Source organism: Micromys minutus (genome assembly GCF_963924665.1).
Source record: "Micromys minutus genome assembly, chromosome: 22".
Lineage (NCBI taxonomy): Eukaryota > Metazoa > Chordata > Mammalia > Rodentia > Muridae > Micromys > Micromys minutus.
This window is the reverse complement of record NC_137957.1, coordinates 33,098,913-33,115,136: the sequence shown is the minus strand read 5'-3', so window position 1 is coordinate 33,115,136 and position 16,224 is coordinate 33,098,913. Positions and strand designations below refer to the sequence as shown.

The following is a 16,224-nucleotide window of genomic DNA, read 5'->3' as shown; positions in this document are numbered from 1 at the left end:
AATAAAAGTAATCATGCTACAGCAGACTAAAACACAGCAAACTGAAAGTTCTCACCAGACATGAGTGTTCTGTCGCCTTAATGATCTTTCAGAACCATTTCCTGGCATTGGAGCCATTTTCTGATGTCTGCAGGATTTAGGTTCCCCAAAATTTTACCTCTAATCTGGTGGTTCTCAACCTTCTTAACACTATGACCTTTTAATACTATTCCTCATGTTGTGGTGACCCCCAACCATAAAAAAAATCTCTGTTAATAATTCATAACTATAATTTTGCTACTATTATAAAGCCTAATGTAGATTTCTGATATATCTGATGTCATTAGGTCTGTGAAAAGGTTGTTCAGCCCCCACAGGGGTCACAACACACAGGTTGAGAACTGTTACTCTAACCCATACCGCTGAATATCTATTGACCACATGAACATAATACATTTCAACAAGTTATCTATATTTCTTGTAATAAACATTTACTGAGGTTATAAGTAAATCTGTTTTAAGGGTGAGGAATTAGACTCATATTCTGCATGGTCACATATTTAACCAGATATAAACAGGGTTTGACTCCATAATCTTCATCGACAAATCTTGCTCTATCCTGCCTTGCATCTCAGTGGGGTTTCTACAGACTTCTAGGCACAATCCAAAATGATGAAACATGGGTAACTGGAAAGGAAAACACTGGTGAAAGCTTATGAGATTGTCACCATGGACAGGAGAGAGGAAGGAGAAGCAAACTTACCAAGAAACTTACTGTAAAATATCTAGTTATTATATAAATTCTAGCAAGAAAATTCTACCAGTTCTCTTATTTCTTTTTCTCCTCTACTGCCTAGGGAACAGAGTGGAAGCACAATGTGTACTTAATGAACACTTAGAAGTAACCTTTTATGAGTATGATGTTGACTAAGTATGATGAACAGTAATTACTGTCTACTTTCCCACTACTCTTTAATAGAGTGTACTGGAAGTCAGAGCAAGGTGCAGTAGTCATGTAGAACCTTATCACTAAAAAGACTTTTAATATCTGCAAAGACCTCATTAAACTTTTGACCTAAGATACCATTGACAAACACATTGAAAGAACTGATTGTGGGTCAAAGTTCTGAGCTTGACTTTTAAAGTATTGAACTGATGAGAAAAGTTGGATGTCTATCAATAGATGATATGGATACACATGTTTTAATTAAGCACCCTATCATCAAGGCATAATGAGGCACTAAGCAAGGAAATATTCACACATCAAGGAGTGTATAACTGGTTTAAATGTACCATAAAATACCATTTTTTTCTGCCTAAGAAGGACCAACAACACTAAGAAATCAGAAAATATAGACCACCTTCATCAAGTCATATTAACATTTTCTAGAAAACATCAAAAATATCTATTTCTTTTCTTAGATGCCTTGTGTCTGAATGCTGGTTCTTAGTATTAAGGTCATTGTGTTTTATCTCTATGAAGAAGAGGAAGAAGAGGAGAAAAAGGAGGAGGAGGCAGCGGTTCCCTGAGGGAATTAGTTCGTTGTCTCCCGCATGCATGCACGCTCATATTTATGGGTGCCAATTCTTAGAAAACATAGAAAACAAAAATCCCATGAAAACTTAAAAGTAAAGAAGTCATGTGAATAAGGAAAAAAATTATGAAGTTTGAAGATGTTGGAAGAAAGCCAAAGAAAGACCTTGTCAGGTTAGTGACTCCAGTGTATTTAAACCACATTTTTCACAGGGCTATGTAACCAAAGGAACTCTCATTTTGACAGAGTCAGTCCTTTGTACCTTAGCCAGGGCAGATCCAGGATCCAAGGAAAAGTGCTGTGACTAGAGTTGAACAACCACAGGCAACTGCCACAGTAATTCCTAAATCCTGTTGTCCTGAGAGGCACTCACAAAGCTGATTAAAACATGAAAACTAGGGCCCCACACTCATCTACCTAGGTTTTTAGATAAGTAGGACCTATCAATCTCCCATGGTAATTCTAGGACAATCCAAGTACTCATTGATTACATGATATTTAGAAACCTTGACCTAATAGAACCTATTTATTTTATGCATGAGGAAAATGAGGCTTATCAAAAGTTAATGACAGTTTTGAATAAAATCTTTTATTTAAAAAAAATGACATAAAATGACAAGAAAATAATTGTTGAAACCCCTGTGAAGTCATGGGAAAGAGTGTTCATTTAATAGGGGGAAACAGTGGAAATTAACCAAGGAGAGAGACAGTTTTGTCTACTAAAGCTGGAGAAAGACCTAACCTGTATTATATATGTCTGTATGGCACAGCGACCCTGAAAAGCTTGAGATCTAGCATGCAAGGTGTCGAAAGGCAATGCTGAGATGCAGACAAAATAGAAAGATATGAATGTTAGCTCTCCAAATTCCTTCTCTTCCCCTCACAAATGACTTTCTTTTTCTCCTTAAGCAACTAGACAAAAAAGTTCATCTCTGCAAGTCAGAATGAAGTCAGGGCCTGGACACAGGAATAGTACCCATGGAGAAGAACAGGAGAGACTACCATAGAGGCAAATGTTCACAGCCAACCATTGGACAGAGCACAGGATTCTCAGTGGAGGACTTAGAGAAAGAGCTGGGGAAGCTGAAGGGGTTTGCAACCCCACAGGAAGAACAACAATATCAACCAACCAGACCCCCAGAGCTCTCAGGGATTAAACCACCAACCAAAGAGTATATGAAGTGAACCATGGCTCCAGCTGCATATGTAGCAGAGGATGGCATTGTTTAGTATCAGTAGGATGAGGGAAACCTGGAAAGGGGATAACATTTGAAATATAAATAAAGAAAATAAAAGAAAAAAGAAGAAAAGCCTAATTAGGTGAAAATCTACATGGTAGGCAGTGATCTTCTTTGACACTTGCATTAAGAAGCTACAAGTCTGGGCAGTGTATTTGCCTCTAGAGGGGCTGAGCATCCCAATAGGAAATTATTACACATCCTGATATTCGAAGTTGGCTCAACACATCTACTGAATCCTGACTCCATTGTTTTGCAGTAACATCCAAGAGCCAATGTGCTCTGCTCATAAAGCAGCATTTCCAGTGAGATTTTTTTTTTTATGGTATTAGTCCTAAGATGTGAAATAGAGGATCAGCAGCCACCTAGAGAAAATTACAAATGTAGAAACAGTCCCAAGTAACAAAGCCAAAATAAGAAAGAATACAAGAAAATGATTAAAATAAGAGAATTTGTTCATCTTAAAAATTGTAATTAGTCACCCCAGATGTTTAGCATATTTAGATAACTAATTAGATTAGAGTATTGTGAAAGTTTCAGAAGCAGATATTTTGAGATAGTGAAATTTAAGTGTATTAGAGAAAAGAAAAGTATAGTAGCCTATCATGATATTTCTCTGAAGAAACCTAAAAAAATGTAAGAAGTTGAACAAAATGAAGAAATCCATAGGAAGCAAATAATAAAAACATAATATCAGCCAATGAGAGCTAACATTCAGGTAAAGGATGCACAGCATGGAATGAGAAAGAAATGTAGGAAGAAAATTATTATTATAACAAAAAACTTAAAAAAACATTTTTAAGAATTAATGATGTCAGGTTTTCTCATAGAAGAACTAAGTCCCCAGGATTGTTAATAAAATATGTTAAATACATATTTCAATTACAAACAGAAGGATAAAATGCTATTGCCAGAGAGAAAACAAAGGGTAACACGCTAAACATTATACCAAGAATGAGATCATATTTCTCAATGGCCTCAGCAGATAGAAGACAGTGGTACTGTGGCTATAAAACTAAGGAAGAAAATCACTTCCAATTCAGAATTTCAAACTTAGTCACACTATCACTTAAGGTGAAGAAAGATTAAACAGGCTGCTGGTAAATAGGGATGGCTAAATTGTCAGATAGGCAAGTTGGCAAAATGTTTACCTTAAGTATGATGTTTCTAAAATAGGCCCCAGAACTATGCTTAGACAAAGAAAGAGGGTACTAATGCCCAAATTAACAGATGGAGAATAAATTGCAGGAGAGACGTCAAAGGAACACCCAGGGTGAGGGGGAAGGGGGAAGGTTGTTGGCTACACAACAAATCTAAAGAGCAAGCAGTTCACATTCTAAAGGAACACCGAGATCACTGGGAGGATAGTAGGGTGCACCCAGAACACAGACAAACGTGGATGTACTAACAGTTTAGGTTGGAAGTTTCTAAGTATTTGGGCACCAAGTTTGAAGATTACTTAAGATGGGTACACGGAAAACTAAAGCAGTGAGATATTGGCAAGCATTGAGTTAGTTAAAAGTAAGTTTATCAATGAAAATTTAAAACTGTAGGTACGCTAAAGAACTCCGTTAAGGATACTGTATAAGGCCATGGAGATCAATTGGCAGGTAAGATGCTTGTGACGAGTCCTGAAGACCTGCCCTTGATCCCCAAGACCTACTTTGTAAAAGGAGAAAACCAGCTCCGGAATGTTGTCTTCTGAGTCCTACAGACACATGCACACACAAATAAATAAGTGAGCATAAGTCTTAAGAAAAAGAATAACACATAAATTTTCTCAATAATAAAATAAACAAGGGCTTGGGAACATGGATGTCATAGAGGGTGTGACCCCTGCAGGCATGAGGGCTTGAGCTTAGGCTTGAGTTCCTACAACATGTGATGAAAAAAAAAATAGATGGTCACAATGGCTTGGATTAATAATCCCAGTGCTGTGGAGATGTGAAGAGCCCACCACGACCATGGCAATTCTTATAAAAGAAATCGGGCTAGCTTGCAGGTTCAGAGGTTTTGACCATCATCATGACAGGAAACATGGCAACATGCAGGCAGACACAGTGCTGGAGAGGGAGCTGAGAGTTCTATAACCCAATACACATGCAGCAGGCAGAGATGGAGACACTGGGCCTGCCTCAAGCTTCTGAACCCTCAAAGCCCAGTGTTGAACTTCCTCCAACAAGGCCACACCCTTTAATGGTGTCACTCTTTAGACATCTATGGAGGCCATTTCCATTCAAACTACCACAGGCAAGGCAAGGACAGGATGAGTCCCTGGAACCCACTGGCAAGTCTTCCCAAATCAATAAACTCTGGATTCAGTAGAAGAACCTGCCAAAAATAGTGAGTAGGACAGCAACTGGAAAGGCATCTGACTTTAACTTTCAGGCTTCAGATTCATATGCGTACACTCAAGAGCACCTGCACAAACCCATGCATATAGCTACAAAGTGTACTATACGATACGCACCGTACACAAGTAATAAGAACCAAATGCTCATTTTACCAGCAAGTAGGGCTTTCCAGAAAGACAAACTCTGGGACAGCTGGAAGAGAGAAACTCAGAGGAAGGACTGGCAGACTTTAGTCTGAGAAGTATAACCCAACCACATGCTCAGAAGTGACAATATATGAAGGCAATTTCCAGATAAAGACATGGTTATTCATGTGCCTCTATAGAAAACATGGTTTTGCCACCTGTGGCTTGCCTTTGTACCTGAATGCCTTACAATTGTAATTCTTCTTAACCCTCAGAGTATAAATTGTCCAATGCTCTAACTAAAGTTGACTATTGTACAAGGCTTTAGTCACCCTCATTTCTAGACCCTGCTCTCCCAGGTTCACAACCCCACCCCCCAAAATTGGAGTGGTTAACATGGCCACGATTTTCTCACCTGAGGAACAGAGTGCTCACATTAATTCCTGGAGCACTATCTTTCCTCTGTACAGGAATAAAATTGAAGGAGAATCTTACCCGGGCTGTCTGAGCATCCAGATGCGAGGGAAAGATCACTGGGTAAATGTGGACTTAGATCAGAGAGATGAAGCCACAAAAACAAGACAATGGAGGGGTGACAATGGCCGCAGGAATAGAGGAAACACAAGTCACTATGCCTTCCAGAGCTTACATTTCAGATTTCTAGCTCCCAGACCTGTGAGAAAGCACATCGGAGCCTTGTCCCTTTGCCCCACTGTGACTCAGCTGTCCTGGAAACGAATACAAATACCTGATATCCTCACAATCTCCAGCAAAACTAAGCCGTTTGTTGTCTTCTTTTTGTTAGGGAGGAGAAGGGACGTATAACCTCTCATCTCTATGACACAGCACAGGGCTGTGAATTTTCCATTCCTGCATGGGTGTTCATAGAAACCGTTCCAGACCACAGTCATGACACCTGGGTGATCTGTTTGATAGGCATCTGATCTGTACTGATCCTACTGAGGGTAGCCAAGCATTCCAAAGACAGGCTGGCAGGGACACCATAACTCTCCGTCTATTAAAAGCAACACAAAACAAAACAAGGCTCAAGGTTAAACACTGTTAGCAAGGAGTCACTTAGAACATGTTTTCATATCTGTGGTCAAATTGCTGAATCATATACATCCCACCCTGTTAGCTTTATATCCAAAAGCCTGTAGCTTCTTACACCTTATGGGGCAGTTTACTGTCTCAGCATTCATTACAAAGTGGCTTTTGTTTGAGTTGAGCAAAGCCTCATAGGAGGAACTGTACCCAGCTTGCCTTTCTGAGATCCTGTCTTGTAGTCTGCTCGCACATGTGAAGTAGTTAAATGGTGGGTGTATGTGTGAAAAGCATAACTCTATGGTATTAGCATTGCTGATTTTGCAGTAAAGAGAAGGGATTGTTATACCTGTTAGTTCTCATATGGAAGTTAAATTGCAGGGCCAGGAGACAAGCCATACTTGGTCTGACCATCAGAGGCACAAGGCACGTGTAAGGGACCACTGGGCTAGCTAGCTAACTGCCCCTCAGAGAACAAGTCCTGGAGTCTGACATCCTTCCTGGGTTAATTGGGGGTGGCTGCTTGTCTAAAGAGCCCACCAATTACTCTGAAGAACTGACTAGCCATAACCATTCCATCTGATTATGAGGGAAAATACAGTTCTTACTCTTTTTTTTAAGTATATCTTGAAAGTGGGAGGAAAGAAATCTGAATTCTGTTCAACAGTTGACGCTGACATTTAATACTGTCAAGAGTATTAAATTGTCTCATCCAGACTGCACATATTATAACTTGGTAAGCAAGACACTCAGTATAATGCAGTTTCGTTACCAGCTGGGGAACTCAGAGATTCTAAAATATGCTAGGATTGCTGTCTGCTGCACTGTCTCCGCAGAATCTCCTGGTTAAGTGAGGAAACCCGGGAATACAGGCATGAAAGGAAGACTTATTTTTAGTTATTGCCTTTGGCAAAAGTTCTCTTGTCTAAATGGAGGAAATTTATTCTGAAAAACACAGTTTTCTTTCCTGACACATAAAGAAACAAAAATTGCCAAGGCCTCGTAAATGATCATTGTTCAGTGTCAGGATGTCTAGTTATGGACCTGTTGCTAAGTGAAGGCTGCTATGAAGTCACTCTGCAGGCAAGAGTCCCCTGCCTGTTCCTGGACACTGAGGTGACAGCTGATAAAAGGAGAGAAAGCCTTTAGGCAAAAAAAAAAAAAAATACTTTATTTTTTCCATGTACGAGTACATCTTTTACAGATATAGATATAGAGTCCCTTGTCATTGCCAGGTGTTTCTCTTCCTTCAGCAAAATCCTGTGTCAAAAATAAGTCATATGCCTCTAATACCATAACTGAGGACATTAGATATGTGCACTCCACACAGAAATGTTTGCCAAACTTCAGTCTCTTTTCCCTCAGTTGCAAACCTCCTCAAAGAAAATCAAAACAGGTGAAAGACTGTTCATTGGGCCACAGACATTTGAAATCCCCGGTCTAACCTACCTTTATGTGATGCTGATAAGTCATTTGGTTGTTAGAGTGAGTTCAAAGAGAACCCACTATAAAATTTCCATCTGTATAATAGAATGAGCTCATTCCTAAGATCCTATCTCGTTACATGGAATGAAGACATGTTTACAACGAAGTTAAGGTCAATAACATTTATCTTAAAATAACAAATTTTTTGAGTATGTGGACCCAGTTCAGTCATGCTGGCCTTTTTTCTCCAGCTGCTGGAAGAAGAATTCATTCAGAGTATTCAAATGTATCAAAGTGTATTAATAAAAGTTCCCTTGTTGAGTGAAGCCAACTATCAGTTGAGACCTTAAAACTCAGTGGGACTTGACAGGGCTGACCTGAATTGATTGTTATAGTCAAGATCATAAATGTCACTCATAGGCCCAACTGTTGAAGGCCTGATGACCCTGCTGAGAGGTGCTGGATGGTCTCAAAGGTGGGTCCTGGTAGAGGAGCTCCCAGTGTTCATGGTTACATGCAGAAGAACTCCAACCCTTTCTTCTTCCTCTGTCTTGCTTCCTAACCGTGAGATGAAGCATTGTGCTCTCACATTGGCTGCTGCCTCAAACTGCTGATTCACCATGGGCTTAATTAAAGCTTTGAAATTTTGAACAAAAATAAAGCCTCATTTTTATTTGTGTAGTGATAAGACATACAGAGAGAGAGAGAGAGAGAGAGAGAGAGAGAGAGAGAGAGAGAGAGAGAGAGACAGACAGACAGACACAGAGACACACAGAGAGAGAGAGAGAGAGAGAGAGAGAGAGAGAGAGGAAAGGAGGGAGGGAGGGAGGGAGGGAGAAAGGAAGGAACACAGTGACTGTTGTAAGCTAAATTTTTAAGTATTTATTGTTGCTCAGAAATAGAAAAACTTATATATCCTGAGTCTAAGACGCAGTCTCTGCAGCTTGGTCAGCACCCAACTCCCCCGAGACTAGAATTGCGCCCTTGCTCTAACCTGATGCACCCAACCCTTCACCAAATCTCTTAGCATTTTGGAGTTCTTGTGACAGGGTCCCAGCCACCTGCTCAAAAATGTTCAGGATCTACCTAGCTTCTCAAAATCTTTGGCCATTGACTTACACAATCCCTGGGGTCATTAGGCATGCCTGCCTGTGCTCTTAAACACAAACCTGTATCAGTGACTTTATTATTCATATGGTAGTACCAAAGGAGCCTGGAATTTGAACATAGCCAGGATTTTAACCTGAATGCTACGACTCGTTGTGTATCTAACATTAGAAACACCATAAATCTTTGCAGTTCATTGTAGGGTTCTGTGTGGATCACAATGTATATAGTAGATAAGTAGCTAATTATCATTTTTATCACTTTTATGCATCCACATAACTGAACGGGGTCATTGTTGCTAAAATGGCTTCCCCTGAACGCTTTCAGCTACCTAGTTCCTCTCAATTCCTACTTTTGAAGGGATTTGGGGAGTGTCACTCAAAATCTCTACTAATCCCAGTAAACACACCATGTTGCTGTCATCATGGCCCGACTTACATGTAAAACATCCCATGCACCATTTAGAGTCACTCCTTAGTCTTCAGTGGTCTGCCTATATGCCAGGTGCTATAGAAGGAACAAGGACTTATTGTCAAACCAGGCTTTTAGGACCTCAGAATTCATGTTCTAATATAAGCTTTGCGCAATACAGTCATTCTAGAAGGCCTGTGGATATAAGGCCACTTTGAACTATTCCCCCAAGAACCTCAGCCTCATGATAGGAACCATCATTCACCTGAAAACGTATAGATATGTAATCACCATTATTCTGGCATCAAAGAGCAGCAAATATTGCCTCTCACATCTAAAAGCTAAGATTTAATATTCCTCTCACAAGAGAAAAGAGCAAAGGTAGTAACTTTTATGTGGTAATGAAATGCTCCCGTTATCCTTCAGTGAGTTAATGAAAAAAAATTGCTTCATTTCAGGGATTTGGGTAATGAGTCCATAAAGAGAAATGGAGCCTAGGGTTGAAGCTGGGAGCGCTATAGAACTGTATGAACTATTAAAAAAAAAAAAAAAAAAAAAAAAAAAAAAAAAAAAACTTGGGCATCGGAGTAGCTGTTTAACAAAAGAAAGGGGGAAAATGTCTTCAGCACCCATTGCAAGCAAGCCCCGACTCTGCCTGGAAGCCATCTTGGAAAGCTAAATATCTCAGTGCAAAGAAACACTGAATTTACTTCAGAGGAGGCTCATGATAGTGGGTGTTGAGGCAGCAGAGGGTAGCTGCATGAAAAGCCTGTCTGTCTTGAACCCGCCCAGCACTGTGGATTTTGTAAAAGAGTCCTTCACTGAGGTGTTGGCTCCACATCGTCAATAGTACTGTTGAAAATAAGTAAATAAAAAATGAGGCTAAGAGAAAAACAGAGTTTTCATTCAAATGCCTCTTATTTACCAGTAATCACACCAAGTGCTTTTTTTTTTTTTTTTTTTTTTTTTTTTTTTTGAATTGGCAAAACCGAGTTGTCTACATATTTATATTGGTAACATTTTCCAGGGGGTTCTACCAAGAAAACGTATCCGAGCACCTTGTGTTGTGAAATCCAAGGAAATGGAAAACATTAAAAACAAGCAAGCCTTGTCTTCCACTAGTCCTACTGGAGAAGAAAGACTACCCTTCCAAGGGCGGTGTCTAAATAAGGACTCCGTTCTTGGGTTGTTTAATCAGTTGCCTTAGAAACCACCAGAATGTGGTGGGTGCCTCCAGGCCGGCCATAAGGTAGTACTCAAGATAGGCTTAATCACCTGTTACCTGACCGAATACACACTTGCCTGAAGGTGGAGTTGGCATCCCTGGGACAGGAGGTCTGCATTTTGCAGATCCTTTAGGCAGTTAATGATAGTCTATCTTCTGCATCAGGAGAATGTGACAATCTTGGTTTAGAAATTTTTCATGTGTCAGCCTTTTGTGACTAAACAGGAGAGCAGTCTTGAATGGAAGTGGAATTCAATCTTGTTGAACCAACTATTGAATTTTGACTAAGAGCAAGGCAGATCTGTAGAAACTATGCAATATAGTCACTCAATCTGGAGAGCATTAGAAACTGAGGAAACACAGTACGAAAACCCCCATGATCATATTGAAATAATGAGAGAAAACTCATCATGGTATAATCTCACCAACTGAATCCAGACAGGATTGATAGGGGAACTTAAAAAGAAAAAAAAAATCATCACTGTATTTTAAAATTTATTCTTTAAGGTCGCCAAAACATTTGCCATCCAAATACACAGAATTGAAAGTAAGGACATGGAGGAGTTCTAAACTCCACCCCTGATATATGCCAAAAATAAATGTGAATTAATTCGTCATTGGTTCCTCTAAATAGAAGCTCTGGTCATCTCAGAAGCTCTTTCCTGTGGCTGTCCCTACTGTTATTTCACCATGTCTTGGTCTCTCTTTCCATTCGAGCACTTAGTAGCAGGCTCTAAGAACTTTCTGTCTGTTACCCTCTCCCCAGCAAGTCTCTCTACTGTCCTTGAGCAAACATGAATCTGAACTTTGCTTTTCAGAACGGCATCATTAGAAATGAAACTGGGGTAAGCATCCCTGTACCCCGGTGATTCTGTTTCTTTGATTCAGAATCACAGAGATTGAATTGCTGGACCATTGTGTAGTTTTTAGTTGTTTTTAGAAAAAACTAACTATTTATTGTGTAAAACATTTTAAACTTTTATTTCTTTTATGTTTATTAGGGCATGGTGCACATGCGTGTGCGATTAGAAGAGGTGTCAAACAAGTCTAACTAGAGTTACAGACAGCTGTGGACCACCATGTGGGAGCTGAGAACCAAATCTAGCAACAAGAACGCCCCATGCCCTAAACTTCTGAGCCAACCCTTTAACCCCTAAACCTTGCTTTAAATTTAAATTCTTTTTGTATGTTTTAAGTATTTGCAGATTGCCTCCCTGACAGTAAATCCTACAAACAATACATGAGGATATCTTTTGTCCATATTCCCACTTCATTGCAGCTACAGTGGGCCTCCACAGTTCCTCAAATGGGAAAGCAAGACAGTCATTCAAATTTTGTAAAGTAAGATTTCCCCATACAAAAACCTTGATCATATTTTTATTTGTTTGATGCCCATCCAGACTTATTTCGTTGTGAGTGAATTATTCAAATCTTTTCTCGTCTCCCCCTCTCTGGATTTGGGTTATGGGTGTGCAGACTCTTATTTTGTCTTACGTCTGCACCTGTCTGATAAGCGATGGCACACACAGGAAGTAGCAGAGCCAGCATCCAGGGGGAGGGAGAATTCTGGGATAGCCAGGCAGGAAGATGTGAGAAAATGGACTCTTGATACCCGAGCACAGGTAGATTAGAATGAAAGGGATAATTTATGATCTATTAAGAGAAAAGCCTAGGCATACGACTGAGGTATTTGTAATATATTTTGAGTCTGGGAACATGGAGGTAGGAGGAAGAACCAGACCCTAACTTCTACAGTATATTAAAGATAATGGCGCTTAACTATCCATTATCCTTCAAACACTGATCTTATACTTATGACCCTTTTGCTTCCTTATTCTGCGCTTTACCTGTTCCTATTTTAATTTACATGGAATTTCTATAATTGAAGATCAGGATCTAGTTTCACTTTTTAACAAAATAAAATACAAGATAAAACAAAAAACTTCCTCATCGAGGTGGGACAACATAGACCAACAGAAGGAAAATAGCCCAAGAGAGAACACAAACATCAGAGATCCCACCTCGTATGTTCAGGAACCCCAGTAAACTAGAAGGCACATAGAAGCCACAGAGGTCCTAGTACAGACCTGTGCAGACCTCCTGCACACCCACACCGCTTCAGTCTGCAAGTCCACAGGGGCTGTGCTTACGTGGACTGCAGGGGCCACGTTCTTACAAGTGGACAGCCACTTTTCACAACCCCGCTCAAGAACAAACCATCCTATCACCACTGAGGTATAAAATCCAAGTCTTTTTCCTTGTTGATCTGAGGTAGTGCCTCTCTGACGAGATGCTGTCGCTCCAGAGGATGCTCTTCTGCCTTCTATCATCAGTCTGTCCTCACCCATCTTTCTCTAGTTTTTACTGGCTAGGTTAAACCATTTTTTCCTCAGTACAGTTTTTAAAAATGATTCTCCTGAATCTTAGCCCTCTCCGTACATGCAAGGTTGTTAGTTAGAATACACTTATGTTAATTTTGCAAGCATAGAATTTTCACAATTTTAACTCTTCTCATCTAAATATAGTGTACATTTGTTTAGAAGATTTTGTCTTTCCCATAACATTTTTAGATTTTTGAAAGCATACATTCTGTACCATTTCTGGATAATTTATTTCCAAGTTAGTATTCATAGCTTTTGTCACTGAAGTGAAGATACAAATTTATATATATATATATATATATATATATATATATATATATATATATATATATATATGTATATATATATATGTATATATATCATACATACCTACACACATCATATGTATATACATATATGTGTATATACATATATATAACATTGATATGTCATATATAATAATAATAATGTATACATATTGTCTCAGGGTTTTACTGCTGTGAACAGACACCATGATCAAGGAAACTCTTATAAAGAACAACATGTATGTGGTTTGCAGGTTTAGAGGTTCAGTCCTTTATCAACAAGGTGGGAACATGGGAGCATCCAGGCAGGCATGGTGCAGGAGGAGCTGACAGTTCTACATCTTCGTCTGAAGGCTGCTAGGAGAATACTGACTTTCAGGCAGCTAGGGTGAGGGTCTTATAGCCCACACCCACAGTGACGCACCTTCTCTAACAGGGCCACACATATACACAACATATGTACACGTGCGTGTGCACGCACACGTACACACACACACACCTCCTTCTCTTCACTTTTCAGTCCTCTGGTGGGTGTTTTTGTTCTACTTGGTGCTTCTTTTTTTTTTTTTTTTTTTTTTTACAGTTTTTTTTTCCTTTTATTATAAGATACTCTGTATTTACATTTGAAATTTATCCCTCTCCCCTGCTCCCCCACCCCACTTTATTTGCCTACTCAAAGGTGCACTCCCTCCTAATCACCCTCTCCACCTCAGTGCGTTGACATTCCCCTATATGGGGCAAACACACCCACGCTGGACCAAAAGCCTCTTCTCACATAAATGCCAGACATCTTCAGCTACATATGAAACTAAATCAACAGGTGCACAAAGTTTGGTGTTTTAGTCCACGGGAGTTTTGGAGGGTTTGGTTGGTTGATAATGTTGTTCTTCCCATGAGGTTGCAACCCCTTTCAGCTCCGTAGGTCCTTTCTTTAGCAACCTCATTGGGATCCCCAAGTTCTCCGCTGGTTAGATACAAGCATGCTCAGCTGTATCTATATGACTCTTTTTTTTTGACACAACTTTATTTTACAAAACAAAGATAAATGTATAGATTTTAAGCATTTTTTTCTTAAAATTATACATTTTTCTCAGTACTTTTTTTCAGATTTTAACATAATTTTTACAAAAAATTATATGAATATATTTTTTAGTCAGTACTTGATTTTTTTCAAGGTTTGACAGTATGCCTTGAAAACTTAATAGTTACAATGAGCATAAAGTACATGTAAAACAAAATGTAACAGGGAAATAGTTAAAGTTTTCTTGTTTTATAAATATTTTTTTGTTTTGTTTTGTTTTCTTTATTTCTTGGACTTCATACACTCTGTGAGTTGTTTCTGGGGGAGTACAAGCCTCTGGGGTTAGCATCCCTCTATCAGTGACTGCACATTATGTCTGTTCTTTTGTGACTGGGTTATCTCACTCAGGATGATATTCTCTAGATGCAGCCATTTTCTTAAGAATTTGGTTAAGTCATTGTTTCTGGTGGCTGAGTAGTATTCCATTGTGTATATGTACCACAATTTTTGTATCCATTCATCTTCTGAAGAACATCTAGGTTCCTTCCAGCTTCTGGCTATTATAAATAGAGCCGCTATGAACAATGTGGTGCCTATATCTTTGTTGTGTATTAAAGTGTCTCTGGGGTATATGCCCAGAAATGGAATAGCTGGGTCTTCAGGTAGTAATATATCCAATTTTCTGAGGTATCGCCAAACAGATTTCCAGAGTGGTTATTTTAGCTTGCAACCCCACCAACAGTGAAGAAGTGTTCCTATTTCTCCGCAGCCTCACCAGCATCTGCTGTCATCTGAGATTTGGATCTTGGCTGGTGTGAGGTGGAACCTCAGGGTTGTTTTGATTTGCATTTCCCTGATGGCTAAGAATGTAGGCACTTCCTCAGATGTTTCTCGGCCATTTGGTGTTCCTCAACTGAAAACGTTTTGTTTAGCGCTGTGCCCCATTTTTTAATAGGGTTATTTGATACTCTGGTGTCTAGCTTTTTGAGTTCCTTGTACACCTTGGATATTAGGCCTCTATCTGACGTGGTGTTGGTAAAGATCTTTTCCCATTCTGTTGGTTGCCATTTTGTTTTCTTGACGATGTCCTTAGCCTTACAGAAACTTTGCAATCTCATTAAGTCCCATTTGTTAATCTTTGACCTTAGAGCTTAGGCCATTGGTGTTTTGTTCAGGAAATTTTCTCCTGTGCCTATGTGTTCTAAGGTTTTTCCTACTTTCTCATCTAATAGTTTCAGTGTATCTGGTTTAATGTGGAGATCTTTGATCCACTTACACTTGAGCTTTGTACAAGGAGATAAGAAAGGGTCTATTTTCATTCTTTTGCATGCTGAGTCCCAGTTGGACTAGCACCATTTGTTGAATAGGCTGTCCTTTTTCCATTGAATGTTTACTGCTCCTTTGTCAAAAATCAGGTGACCATATACATGAGGGCTCATTTCTGGATCTTCTATTCTATTCCATTGATCTACATGCCTATTTCTGTACCAGTACCATGCAGTTTTCAGCACAATTGCCTTGTAATATAGCTTGAGGTCAGGGATAGTGATTCCCGCAGATGTTTTCTTCTTGTTGAGGATGGATTTCGCTATTCTAGGTCTTTTGTTATTCCATATGAAATTGCATATTGATCTTTCCAATTCCGTGAAGAACTGGGTTGGAATTTTGATGGGGATTGCATTGAATCTGTAGATTGCTTTTGGTAGGATGGCCATTTTTAAGATGTTGATTTTTCCAATCCATGAGCATGGGAGATCTTTCGATTTTCTGAGATCCTCCTCAATTTCTTTCTTTAGAGGTTTGAAGTTCTTGTCATACAGGTCCTTCACTTGCTTAGTTAGAGTCACACCAAGGTATTTCATAGTTTTTGTGACGATTGTGAAGGGTACCTTTTCACTAATTTCTTTTCCACATGTGTGTCCTTTGAGTATAGGAAGGCTACTGATTTGTTTGAGTTAATTTTGTATCCAGCCACTTTGCTGAACTTGTTTACCAGCTGTAGAAGTTCTCTGGTAGAATTTTTGGGGTCACTCAAGTACACTATCATGTCATCGGCAAAGAGTGATGTTTTTATGTCTTTCTTTCTGATTTATAT

The 16,224-nt window shown here is 39.3% G+C and overlaps 1 long non-coding RNA gene across 1 annotated transcript in view; it reads right to left on the bottom strand.

Moving 5' to 3' along the window:
• LOC308434863 overlaps positions 1-6,015 on the bottom strand; it is a 36,809-nt gene extending 30,794 nt beyond the window's left edge. Inside the window, exon 1 of the long non-coding RNA XR_013975493.1 lies at positions 5,727-6,015. This is a non-coding gene — a long non-coding RNA (uncharacterized lncRNA). The remainder of the gene's footprint in view (positions 1-5,726) is intronic.
• Between the last annotated feature and the right edge of the window lie 10,209 nt (positions 6,016-16,224).